Source organism: Vicia villosa, linkage group LG4 (assembly GCF_029867415.1).
Source record: "Vicia villosa cultivar HV-30 ecotype Madison, WI linkage group LG4, Vvil1.0, whole genome shotgun sequence".
Taxonomy (NCBI): domain Eukaryota; kingdom Viridiplantae; phylum Streptophyta; class Magnoliopsida; order Fabales; family Fabaceae; genus Vicia; species Vicia villosa.
In genome coordinates this window covers 197365933-197376676 of record NC_081183.1, presented here as the reverse complement: position 1 = coordinate 197376676, position 10744 = coordinate 197365933, and positions in this window count along the sequence as shown.

The window sequence follows — 10744 nt, the reverse complement described above, 5'->3', positions numbered from 1 at the left end:
TTCTTGCCTGCGTGGTTAGTAAAATAGGGAGTGACAACCATTAAATTGAATTAGCCTCACTAATTTACCAGATAATATAATTGAATATGGTGCACACACGCACGCTTTTGGGTAACCCTCTCTGTTGCCTTGTTGCCTGTTGCCTGTTGCCTTGTTGCCTTGTGTTTTTGCAGAATAGCCAGTCCCTCGAATATGAGGATACCTCAGCCATGTTGCCTCGATAAAAGGTCATGAGACCCTAAAATGATGCTGCCTTCGATACACTAACATGACCTCGACCCTCGGAAGTTGCCCACGGAAAAGGCTGAGGTATCTTCTGGTTGCCTACGAAAAAGGCTATTTTGATCATTCCCTTTAGACTACCTGCCTCTCTATGGCATGGGTCAGTCTTTGGGGCGAATGATATCTCGACGACCCTTCAACCTCCAAACGAAAGGCTTCCTGCCCACTTATGGCAAGGATTGACCCTTTCATTCTGAAAGGCTAAAAAGAGACCTATCATCTGAGTTTAAGGTAATTGCCCCTAATTGCCTTGCAATGCTCAATTTTCATATTCTTTCCCACAATTCTTCAAAAAACTGGCTACGCTCATTTACGAGCTAAAGTCCACTTTTTTCTTTCATCTACTTTTTCTAAAGACAAATGAGCAAGCAAAGCAATTAAGAGCCCATGGAAAACCATGGATGCAAAGGGTGCCTTACACCTTCCCTTTGCATAAATTACCCCCCGAACTTAGATTTCTTTAAAAAGGTTTTTTTCTGTTTCTTTTTGCCTTTCCGAATTTGTTTGGATAAAATAAAAGTCGGTGGCGACTCTTGCTTAACCGCGACATTTCGATCGATAAAAAGTCAGTTCACCGTATTACAGTAGGGAATTGGGGATACTCGATATCTCCCATTTGGGCTAATTACGTTTGTTCTCTCTTAATATTATTCCTTTACTTTATATATTTTTTTTCTGCTAACATTTCTCTTAGCATAAAGGTAGTTCATTATCAAGCCAGGCGTCATTCCACATTGACTAAAGGCTGCCACTAAAGTTGACACCTACATATTGAGAAAGCGGTAACGTAATTGTTGTTCACTTCCAAAAATATTATTGATACTATAATATGCTATCAATTAACATGCTTATAGTGACTTCATACATATATCTCTCTTGCTCATATATGTGTCTCATCTTTAATACACCTTTAAACATATTTGGCTCTCATGCTATCACTATCTACCTTTTATCTACTATACTGTGAATGCTAGCGTGTTATCTATGTTTCTCTCGTTACTCTCCTCTGCTGTTTTTCTTGTATCTCTTTTGATGTTGTCAAAGGGGGAGATAGATGCTGAGTGTACGGGGGAGCTCAGCTGAGTAAATAGATGCTGAGTGTACGGGGGAGCTTTTATCACTTATTGCCAAAGCTTCTACTACCGGTTTGCCATCATCAAAAAGGGGGAGTATGTGAATACAAGATCACACTCACAAAGATGTTTTTGATTCATGGCAAACTCAACAAGCATATAAGCAACAAGGTACAAGCAGAAGAACTCAAAGAAAAGCAAGCTTTGGTCACTCATAACAGAGCAGGTCGACCTACTATGCATACAGGTCGACTCAACACAAGCAAAATAAGAGGAACTCAGAAAATCAGCAGTCAGGTCGACCTACTCCCAACACAGGTCGACCTAAAATGAAGAAATTTACATATCATTCTGCTAGGTCGACCTACACAAACAACTAGGTCGACCTAATCTGAGAAAATTTCCCCAAAACGCATCTGAAGTGGATTCTGGTCGACCTACTTCTTTGACAGGTCGACCTAACTGGGAACAAATGACATCCAAAGGATATGCAACTCTGTTAGGTCGACCCAGCCCTAAATTAGGTCGACCTATCTGATCAAAACTGACTTCCAAAGGATATGCAGCTCTGTTAGGTCGACCCAGCCCTAAATTAGGTCGACCTATCTGATCAAAACTGCCAAAATTTCTGGTTTTCTCTGCATCAACTGAAAAGCTCTCATATATATTGTCCAAGGTTCAATTATTGAAAAAAAAACACCAACAACTGAAAGATACACAAAGGCTTCTCATCTTCGTTCTTCGTCATCTCGAACACAATTACACATAATCATTTTTGCGTTGAGGGTTAGTGATCGAGTTCGATAACATCCATGGAACGGAAATGAAGATTCCTAGTGGGTGAAGATTTGTGGGGTTTTTGGTGAATAAAATCCGAGGGTTTTGTCCTCCAAGATAGGTGTTTCTTGGGGGTTTTTATCAAGAGGTTTCATCGAGGATCCATCTGAGTGTGAAGATTGAAGAACAAGGGTTCAAGGCAATTCAAGACACTGCAGAAAAGGGATCAAGTGAAGCTCTTGGATCACGTTGATCTGACTCAAGATTAAGGGGGAAGAAGATTCAAAGGATCGACAAATTCGGTTTATTGTTTATCGCTTTGTTTTCTTCTTTGTATATACTACTTTCAACATTAATGGAAGATTTCCCAATTTCAATTTGGAATTGGGGGCAGACGTAGTCGTAGCGAGGACGATCGACGAACTGCCTGAACAAATATCGTGTTCTTGTCGCTTTTATCTTTTCATTTACGTTCTGTTCATATTTGGTCATAATTGCAAAATTGATTAACGATTCAAGTGTTAAAATTGTGAATTAAAGTTCTGCATAAACATCACAATTCACCACATCTTGAATCATCATCAATTTGAACATTATCACCAAGTGTTTTTCGTTTTGCTTATTCCACTATTACTGCATTGCAAACCAAAGTTTGTCAATTTAGAAGATAATTGATTTTCAGCTGTGAAACGTATTGATTCGATAACATATCACTTCATCATTAATCTCAATTATCTTGTGGTTTTGTCACATATACGACCCTTGCAATAACGGTCCGGAATAGACGCAAGTCGATTCAGAACCGCTTTCGCTTTAGTTCGAAATAATTCCGAAAAACTCTGTGAGATCTATTCACCCCCCCTCTAGATCCTCAGGCCAGCGTCTAACACATCTTCCTTGTCATCATCATTGTTTTCAACTTCCTCATCAATCACTTTTACACTCCTTATAGAAGTAGCATTGCAGGTTTCTACACAAGTCATAGGGTTTTGAAAAGTTGAGACTTGACTTACGTTTTGCTCGGTGAAGAATTTGGTAAGTTGAACATCTTGCGTTTCCCGGTTTTGTTGAATGGCTAAAGACAATTGCATGAATTGATTCATGGTTTCCTCTAACTCAGTGGGTCCTCTTTGATAACCTTGATTATAGTGTGAAAACCCTTGTTGTTGGTATTCATGGTTAGCCATATGATACTCCATCGCATCTTCCGGTGTGCACCATCCGATATCATGAAACTCATTAACTTGAGGTGTGAGCTGTGACACACTTTGAAGGAGATACTCCATTTGTCGAGTTAGGATCTTGTTTTGAGCATGAATCGCAACATTTATATTTGGGTCCCACATTCTGAAAAACAAAAATCTACAAAACTAGCACACAAGTGAAATAACAAGATAAAAAAATAATAAAAAAAAATCAAAATTAAAAAACTATTGCAATAACAAAATCTAAAATAAAGTAACTAACTAAAAATCTAAAATAAAGGCACTAAACTAAAAAATCTAAAATAGAGTAACTAACAAAAAAAAATCTAAAATAAAGGAATTAAACTAAAAATCTAAAATTAAGTAAATAACTAAAAATAGTAGTGTATGTTCCTCTCCTAGCGGTCCTCTCGATCTCGGGATCAAAAAGAAGTTGATCGCTGGAAACTTTGTTGCGCATACACTAAATCTGCAAAAACTAACAAACACGTGAAACAACCAGAAAAATAAAAATAACTCAAAATAAAAACTATTGCAATGCGAGCAATATTGACACCAATCCCCGGCAACGGCGCCAATTTGTTGAAAGTATTTGTGGGTAAATATTTTCGGTATATGTCGTATCCACAGGGATTGGTTTAATATTACTGCCGTTCTATAGTTGGTTATTTTGAGCGAGAAAAAGTAGGTGAATTTGTTTTGTGGTTATAACTATGCTATTAAATCTAAACAATAATTTAAATGCAAATTCTGAAAGTTTGTTAACGATTAAAGAGATATGTTGAGTTTTAGGGTTCATTAACCAATTCCTATACAATTTGTTAATTAAATCACAATTGAACAATCATTTGAATTATTATCTTCACTTATCCTCAAATATGATTCCATGTCTGCAAATCAAATTAGATAAACTTTTACCGTTATGAGATTCGATCTCTCAGAATATCAATATCGATAATAGTAATAAAGGACGATAATTATGAAAACTCAATCACAATTCCATCTCTGCAAATTGGGACTGAATCAATATAGTAACCTAGGGCAAAAGTTAGAATCTTTTCTTTCAATCAAAGACTCCACAATAATTTAATATAAAAACAAAGTTTCTTATTGATAATAAATTCAAACAAATGTTCATAGGAATTAATCAATGGTATTGCATATTCATAGGCTAACTACTACCTTAAACTCAACAAGAGGAATTTAGCTCTCCATAGACATGAAGAACACACAAGATTTAATGGAGGGATTCATCTTCATAAAAGGAATGTCTTCAATTGGTAAAGAATCCACCTTCAATTATTGTTCTCAGCTTCAGAATCAGAATGCTCTCCTAATTTCTCTCACAAAAAATCAGTCCCTTTACTTGAAGACTAGGGCTTCTATTTATAATTTTTGGGCCTGAAACGTCGCGTCTGCGGCGCGGCAACAGATTACCGCGGCGCGGTCAAAAACAGTGAGTTTGGCGCGGCGCTGTCTTGGACTCCCGCGGCGCGCCCTTGCTAAAACTTCTTCTTTTTGCTTTGCCTTTGAGACTTCCAGCTTTCTTTCCTCTTCATGTTCTTATAAAGCTCCTTATCAGCTCCAAACTTGCATCAATAGTACCCACAAGTGATTCGATTTGCTTCACAACATAAACTAAACTCATTCAGTCCAATTCTTACTAAAAACCTATGGATCTATCACAATTTACATTAGTTTAGAAAAGAAATTACTTATATTAACACATGAATTTACCATTAATTCACTCCTAACACAAGGGCTTTCACAAGAGACCATTAGCATGGAATTTCATTACTTGAGCAATGAGATATGATTTTTTCAATATGGCTCTATAACACTAGATTTCAAACACGAACATGAAAGTTTTAGATTTTGATCAAATAAACAACTTTGTCACTTATAGCATTTCTTCAAAAAGTTATTAATTTGAGAGAATGGGATTAAGAAGTATATGTTCAAAAAAATTAGAGAAATTTTAAGTGTTTTCACATGGATTTCTTCCAGCTTTATGGTCATTTTTCACCATGTTCCATGACAGGAGACTAATCAAGAGGAGACCAGGAAAATTAGGGTTTCGAGGCCCACAAATAGGTTCGAAAATTCTCGTTTGTTCAAAGGATTCTCCCATCAAAATCAAAGCCCAAGGATGGCTTAATTCAAGATTGACAATTTTCAATTTAATCTGGTGCCCAAATTAGGGTTTTGAACTAATTCATCGGGATAATTTACTTTTTATCAAGACATTTCTCCATGGCTCAAACTATAATTCAAGGGTCTCCAAATAAACATTCATATCCATTCATATCATCCATATAAGAGAAAAGCTTGATTCAATTGAAATCCACAAGATTGCAGTTCATTTGGAAAAGTCAACTGTGTGGGTCAACCTTTGGCTTTTGATAAAATTGGTCAACTATGAACTCTTGAAGATCAAAATCATCAACCTATGATTATTAAAGTCATTTGACCAAGGAAAATCAATCAAAAGTCAACAAAAGTTAAAACTAGTGTTTTAAGTGATTTTGGCCTCATTTTGGGATATTCGAATTTCACCTACAAACTTAAAAATCTCCCAATTTAAGATGTAGATTTTGATCAAATAAACAACTTTGTCACTAGTAGCATTTCTTCGAAAAGTGATTCATTTGAGAGATGTTGGACTAAGAAGTTTATGTTCGAAAAACTTAAAGAAATTTTAAGTGTTTTCACATGGATTTCTTCCAACTTTATGGCCATTTTTCACCAAGATCCAAAAGGAGTTTGAGAAAAATTTTAACAAGTGGATTGAAGTATGTAGCAAGGGCTTTCACAAGAGACCATTAGCATGGAATTTCATTACTTGAGCAATGAGATATGATTTTTTTCAATATGGCTCTATAACAAAAGATTTCAAACACAAACATGAAAGTTTTAGATTTTGATCAAATAAACAACTTTGTCACTTATAGCATTTCTTCAAAAAGTTATTAATTTGAGAGAATTAGATTAAGAATTATATGTTCAAAAAAATTAGAGAAATTTTAAGTGTTTTCACATGGATTTCTTCCAACTTTGTGGCCATTTTTCACCATGTTCCAAGACACGAGACTAATCAAGAGGAGACCGGGAAAATTAGGGTTTCGAGGCCCACAAATAGGTTCGAAAATTCTCGTTTGTTCAAAGGATTCTACCATCAAAATCAAAGCCCAAGGATGGCTTAATTCAAGACTGACAATTTTCAATTTAATCTGGTGCCTAAATTAGGGTTTTGAACTAATTCATCTGGATAGTTTACTTTTTATCAAGACATTGCTCCATGGCTCAAACTATAATTCAAGGGTCTCCAAATAAACATTCATATCCATTCATATCATCCATTTGAAGAGAAATGCTTGATTCAATTGAAATCCACAAGATTGCAGTTCATTTGGAAAAGTCAACTGTGTGGGTCAACCTTTGACTTTTGAGAAAATTGGTCAACTATGAACTCTTGAAGATCAAAATCATCAACCTATGATTATTAAAGTCATTTGACCAAGGAAAATCAAGAAAATTAATCAAAAATCAAAAAGTCAACAAAAGTAAACATTAGGGTTTTAAGTGATTTTGGCCTCATTTTGGGATATTCGAATTTCACCTACAAACTTAAAAATCTCCCAATTTAAGATGTAGATTTTGATCAAATAAACAACTTTGTCACTAGTAGCATTTCTTCAAAAAGTGATTCATTTGAGAGATGTTGGATTAAGAAGTTTATGTTCAAAAAACATAAAGAAATTTTAAGTGTTTTCACATGGATTTCTTCCAACTTTATGGCCATTTTTCACCATGATCCAAAAGGAGTTTGAGAAAACTTTTAACAAGTGGATTGAAGTATGTATCAAGGGCTTTCACAAGAGACCATTAGCATGGAATTTCATTACTTGAGCAATGAGATATGATTTTGTCAATATGGCTCTATAACACTAGATTTCAAACACGAACATGAAAGTTTTAGATTTTGATCAAATAAACAACTTTGTCACTTATAGCATTTCTTCAAAAAGTTATTAATTTGAGAGAATTGGATTAAGAAGTATATGTTCAAAAAAATTAGAGAAATTTTAAGTGTTTTCACATGGATTTCTTCCAACTTTGTGGCCATTTATCACCATGTTCCAAGACAGGAGACTAATAAAGAGGAGACCGGAAAAATTAAGGTTTCGAGGCACACAAATAGGTTCGAAAATTCTCGTGTGTTCAAAGGATTCTCCCATCAAAATCAAAGCCCAAGGATGGCTTAATTCAAGACTGACAACTTTCAATTTAATCTGGTGCCCAAATTAAAGTTTTGAACTAATTCATCTGGATAGTTTACTTTTTATCAAGACATTGCTCCATGGCTCAAACTATAATTCAAGGGTCTCCAAATCAACATTAATATCAACTCATATCATCCATTTGAAGAGAAGAGCTTGATTCAATTGAAATCCACAAGATTGCAGTTCATTTGGAAAAGTCAACTGTGTGGGTCAACCTTTGACTTTTGAGAAAATTTGTCAACTATGAAATTTTGAAGATCAAAATCATCAACCTATGATTATTAAGGTCATTTGACCAAGGAAAATCAATAAAAAATAAAAAAGTCAACAAAATTTAAAACTAGGGTTTTAAGTGATTTTGGCCTCATTTTGGGATATTCGAATTTCACCTACAAACTTAAAAATCTCCCAATTTAAGATGTACATTTTGATCAAATAAACAACTTTGTAACTAGTAGCATTTCTTCAAAATGTGATTAATTTGAGAGATGTTGGATTAAGAAGTTTATGTTCAAAAAACTTAAAGAAATTTTAAGTGTTTTCACATGGATTGCTTCCAACTTTATGGCCATTTTTCACCATGATCCAAAAGGAGTTTGAGAAAACTTTTAACAAGTGGATTGAAGTATGTAGCAAGGGCTTTCACAAGAGACCATTAGCATGGAATTTCATTACTTGAGCAATGAGATATGATTTTGTCAATATGGCTCTATAACACTAGATTTCAAACACGAACATGAAAGTTTTAGATTTTGATCAAATAAACAACTTTGTCACTTATAGCATTTCTTCAAAAAGTTATTAATTTAAGAGAATTGGATTAAGAAGTATATGTTCAAAAAAATTAGAGAAATTTTAAGTGTTTTCACATGGATTTCTTCCAACTTTGTGGCCATTTATCACCATGTTCCAAGACAGGAGACTAATAAAGAGGAGACCGGAAAAATTAAGGTTTCGAGGCCCACAAATAGGTTCGAAAATTCTCGTGTGTTCAAAGGATTCTCCCATCAAAATCAAAGCCCAAGGATGGCTTAATTCAAGACTGACAACTTTCAATTTAATCTGGTGCCCAAATTAAAGTTTTGAACTATTTCATCTGGATAGTTTACTTTTTATCAAGACATTGCTCCATGGCTCAAACTATAATTCAAGGGTCTCCAAATCAACATTCATATCAACTCATATCATCCATTTGAAGAGAAGAGCTTGATTCAATTGAAATCCACAAGATTGCAGTTCATTTGGAAAAGTCAACTGTGTGGGTCAACCTTTGACTTTTGAGAAAATTTGTCAACTATGAACTTTTGAAGATCAAAATCATCAACCTATGATTATTAAAGTCATTTGACCAAGGAAAATCAATCAAAAATAAAAAAGTCAACAAAATTTAAAACTAGGGTTTTAAGTGATTTTGGCCTCATTTTGGGATATTCGAATTTCACCTACAAACTTAAAAATCTCCCAATTTAAGATGTACATTTTGATCAAATAAACAACTTTGTAACTAGTAGCATTTCTTCAAAATGTGATTAATTTGAGAGATGTTGGATTAAGAAGTTTATGTTCAAAAAACTTAAAGAAATTTTAAGTGTTTTCACATGGATTTCTTCCAACTTTATGGCCATTTTTCACCATGATCCAAAAGGAGTTTGAGAAATTTTTTAACAAGTGGATTGAAGTATGTAGCAAGGGATTTCACAAGAAACCTTTAGCATGGAATTTCATTACTTGAGCAATGATTTATGATTTTGTCAATATGGCCCCATAACACTAGATTTCAAACACGAACATGAAAGTTTTAGATTTGGATCAAATAAACAACTTTGTCACTTATAGCATTTCTTCAAAAAGTTATTAATTTGAGAGATATTGGATTAAGAAGTATATGTTCAAAAACTTAGAGAAATTTTAAGTGTTTTCACATGGATTTCTTCCAACTTTGTGGCCATTTTTCACCATGTTCTAAGACAGGAGACTAATCAAGAGGAGACCGAGCAAATTAAGGTTTCGAGGCCCACAAATAAGTTCGAAAATTCTCGTGTGTTCAAAGGATTCTCCCATCAAAATCAAAGCCCAAGGATGGCTTAATTCAAGACTGACAACTTTCAATTTAATCTGGTGCCCAAATTAAAGTTTTGAACTAATTCATCTGGATAGTTTACTTTTTATCAAGACATTGCTCCATGGCTCAAACTATAATTCAAGGTTCTCCAAATCAACATTCATATACATTCATATCATCCATTTGAAGAGAAGAGCTTGATTCAATAGAAATCCACAAGATTGCAGTTCATTTGGAAAAGTCAACTGTGTGGGTCAACCTTTGACTTTTGAGAAAATTGGTCAACTATGAACTCTTGAAGATTAAAATCATCAACCTATGATTATAAAATTCATTTGACCAAGGAAAATTAAGAAAATCAATCAAAAATCAAAAAGTCAACAAAAGTAAAAATTAGGGTTTTAAGTGATTTTAGCCTCATTTTGGAAACTTCAAATTTCACCTACAAACTTAAAAATCTCCCAACTTAAAAGTTGTAGATTTTTCTCAAATAAAAAACTTTGTCACTAGTAGCATTTCTTCAAAAATTGATTAACTTGAGAGATATTGGATTAAGAAGTTTATGTTCAAAAAACTTAAAGAAATTTTAAATGTTTTCACATGGATTTCTTCCAACTTTATGGCCATTTTTCACTATGATCCAAAAGGAGTTTGAGAAAACTTTTAACAAGTGGATTGAAGTACGTAGCAAGGGCTTTTACAAGAGACCTTTTGCATGGAATTTCATTACTTGAGCAATGAGATATGATTTTGTCAATATGGCTCCATAACACTAGATTTCAAACACGAACATGAAAGTTTTAGATTTTGATCAAATAAACAACTTTGTCACTTATAACATTTCTTCAAAAATTTATTAATTTGAGAGATATTGGATTAAGAAGTATATGTTCAAAAACTTAGAGAAATTTTAAGTGTTTTCACATGGATTTCTTCCAACTTTGTGGCCATTTCTCACCATGTTCTAAGACAGGAGACTAATCAAGAGGAGACCGAGCAAATTAAGGTTTCGAGGCCCACATAGAGTATCGAACATTCTCGTGTGTTCAAAGGATTCTCCCA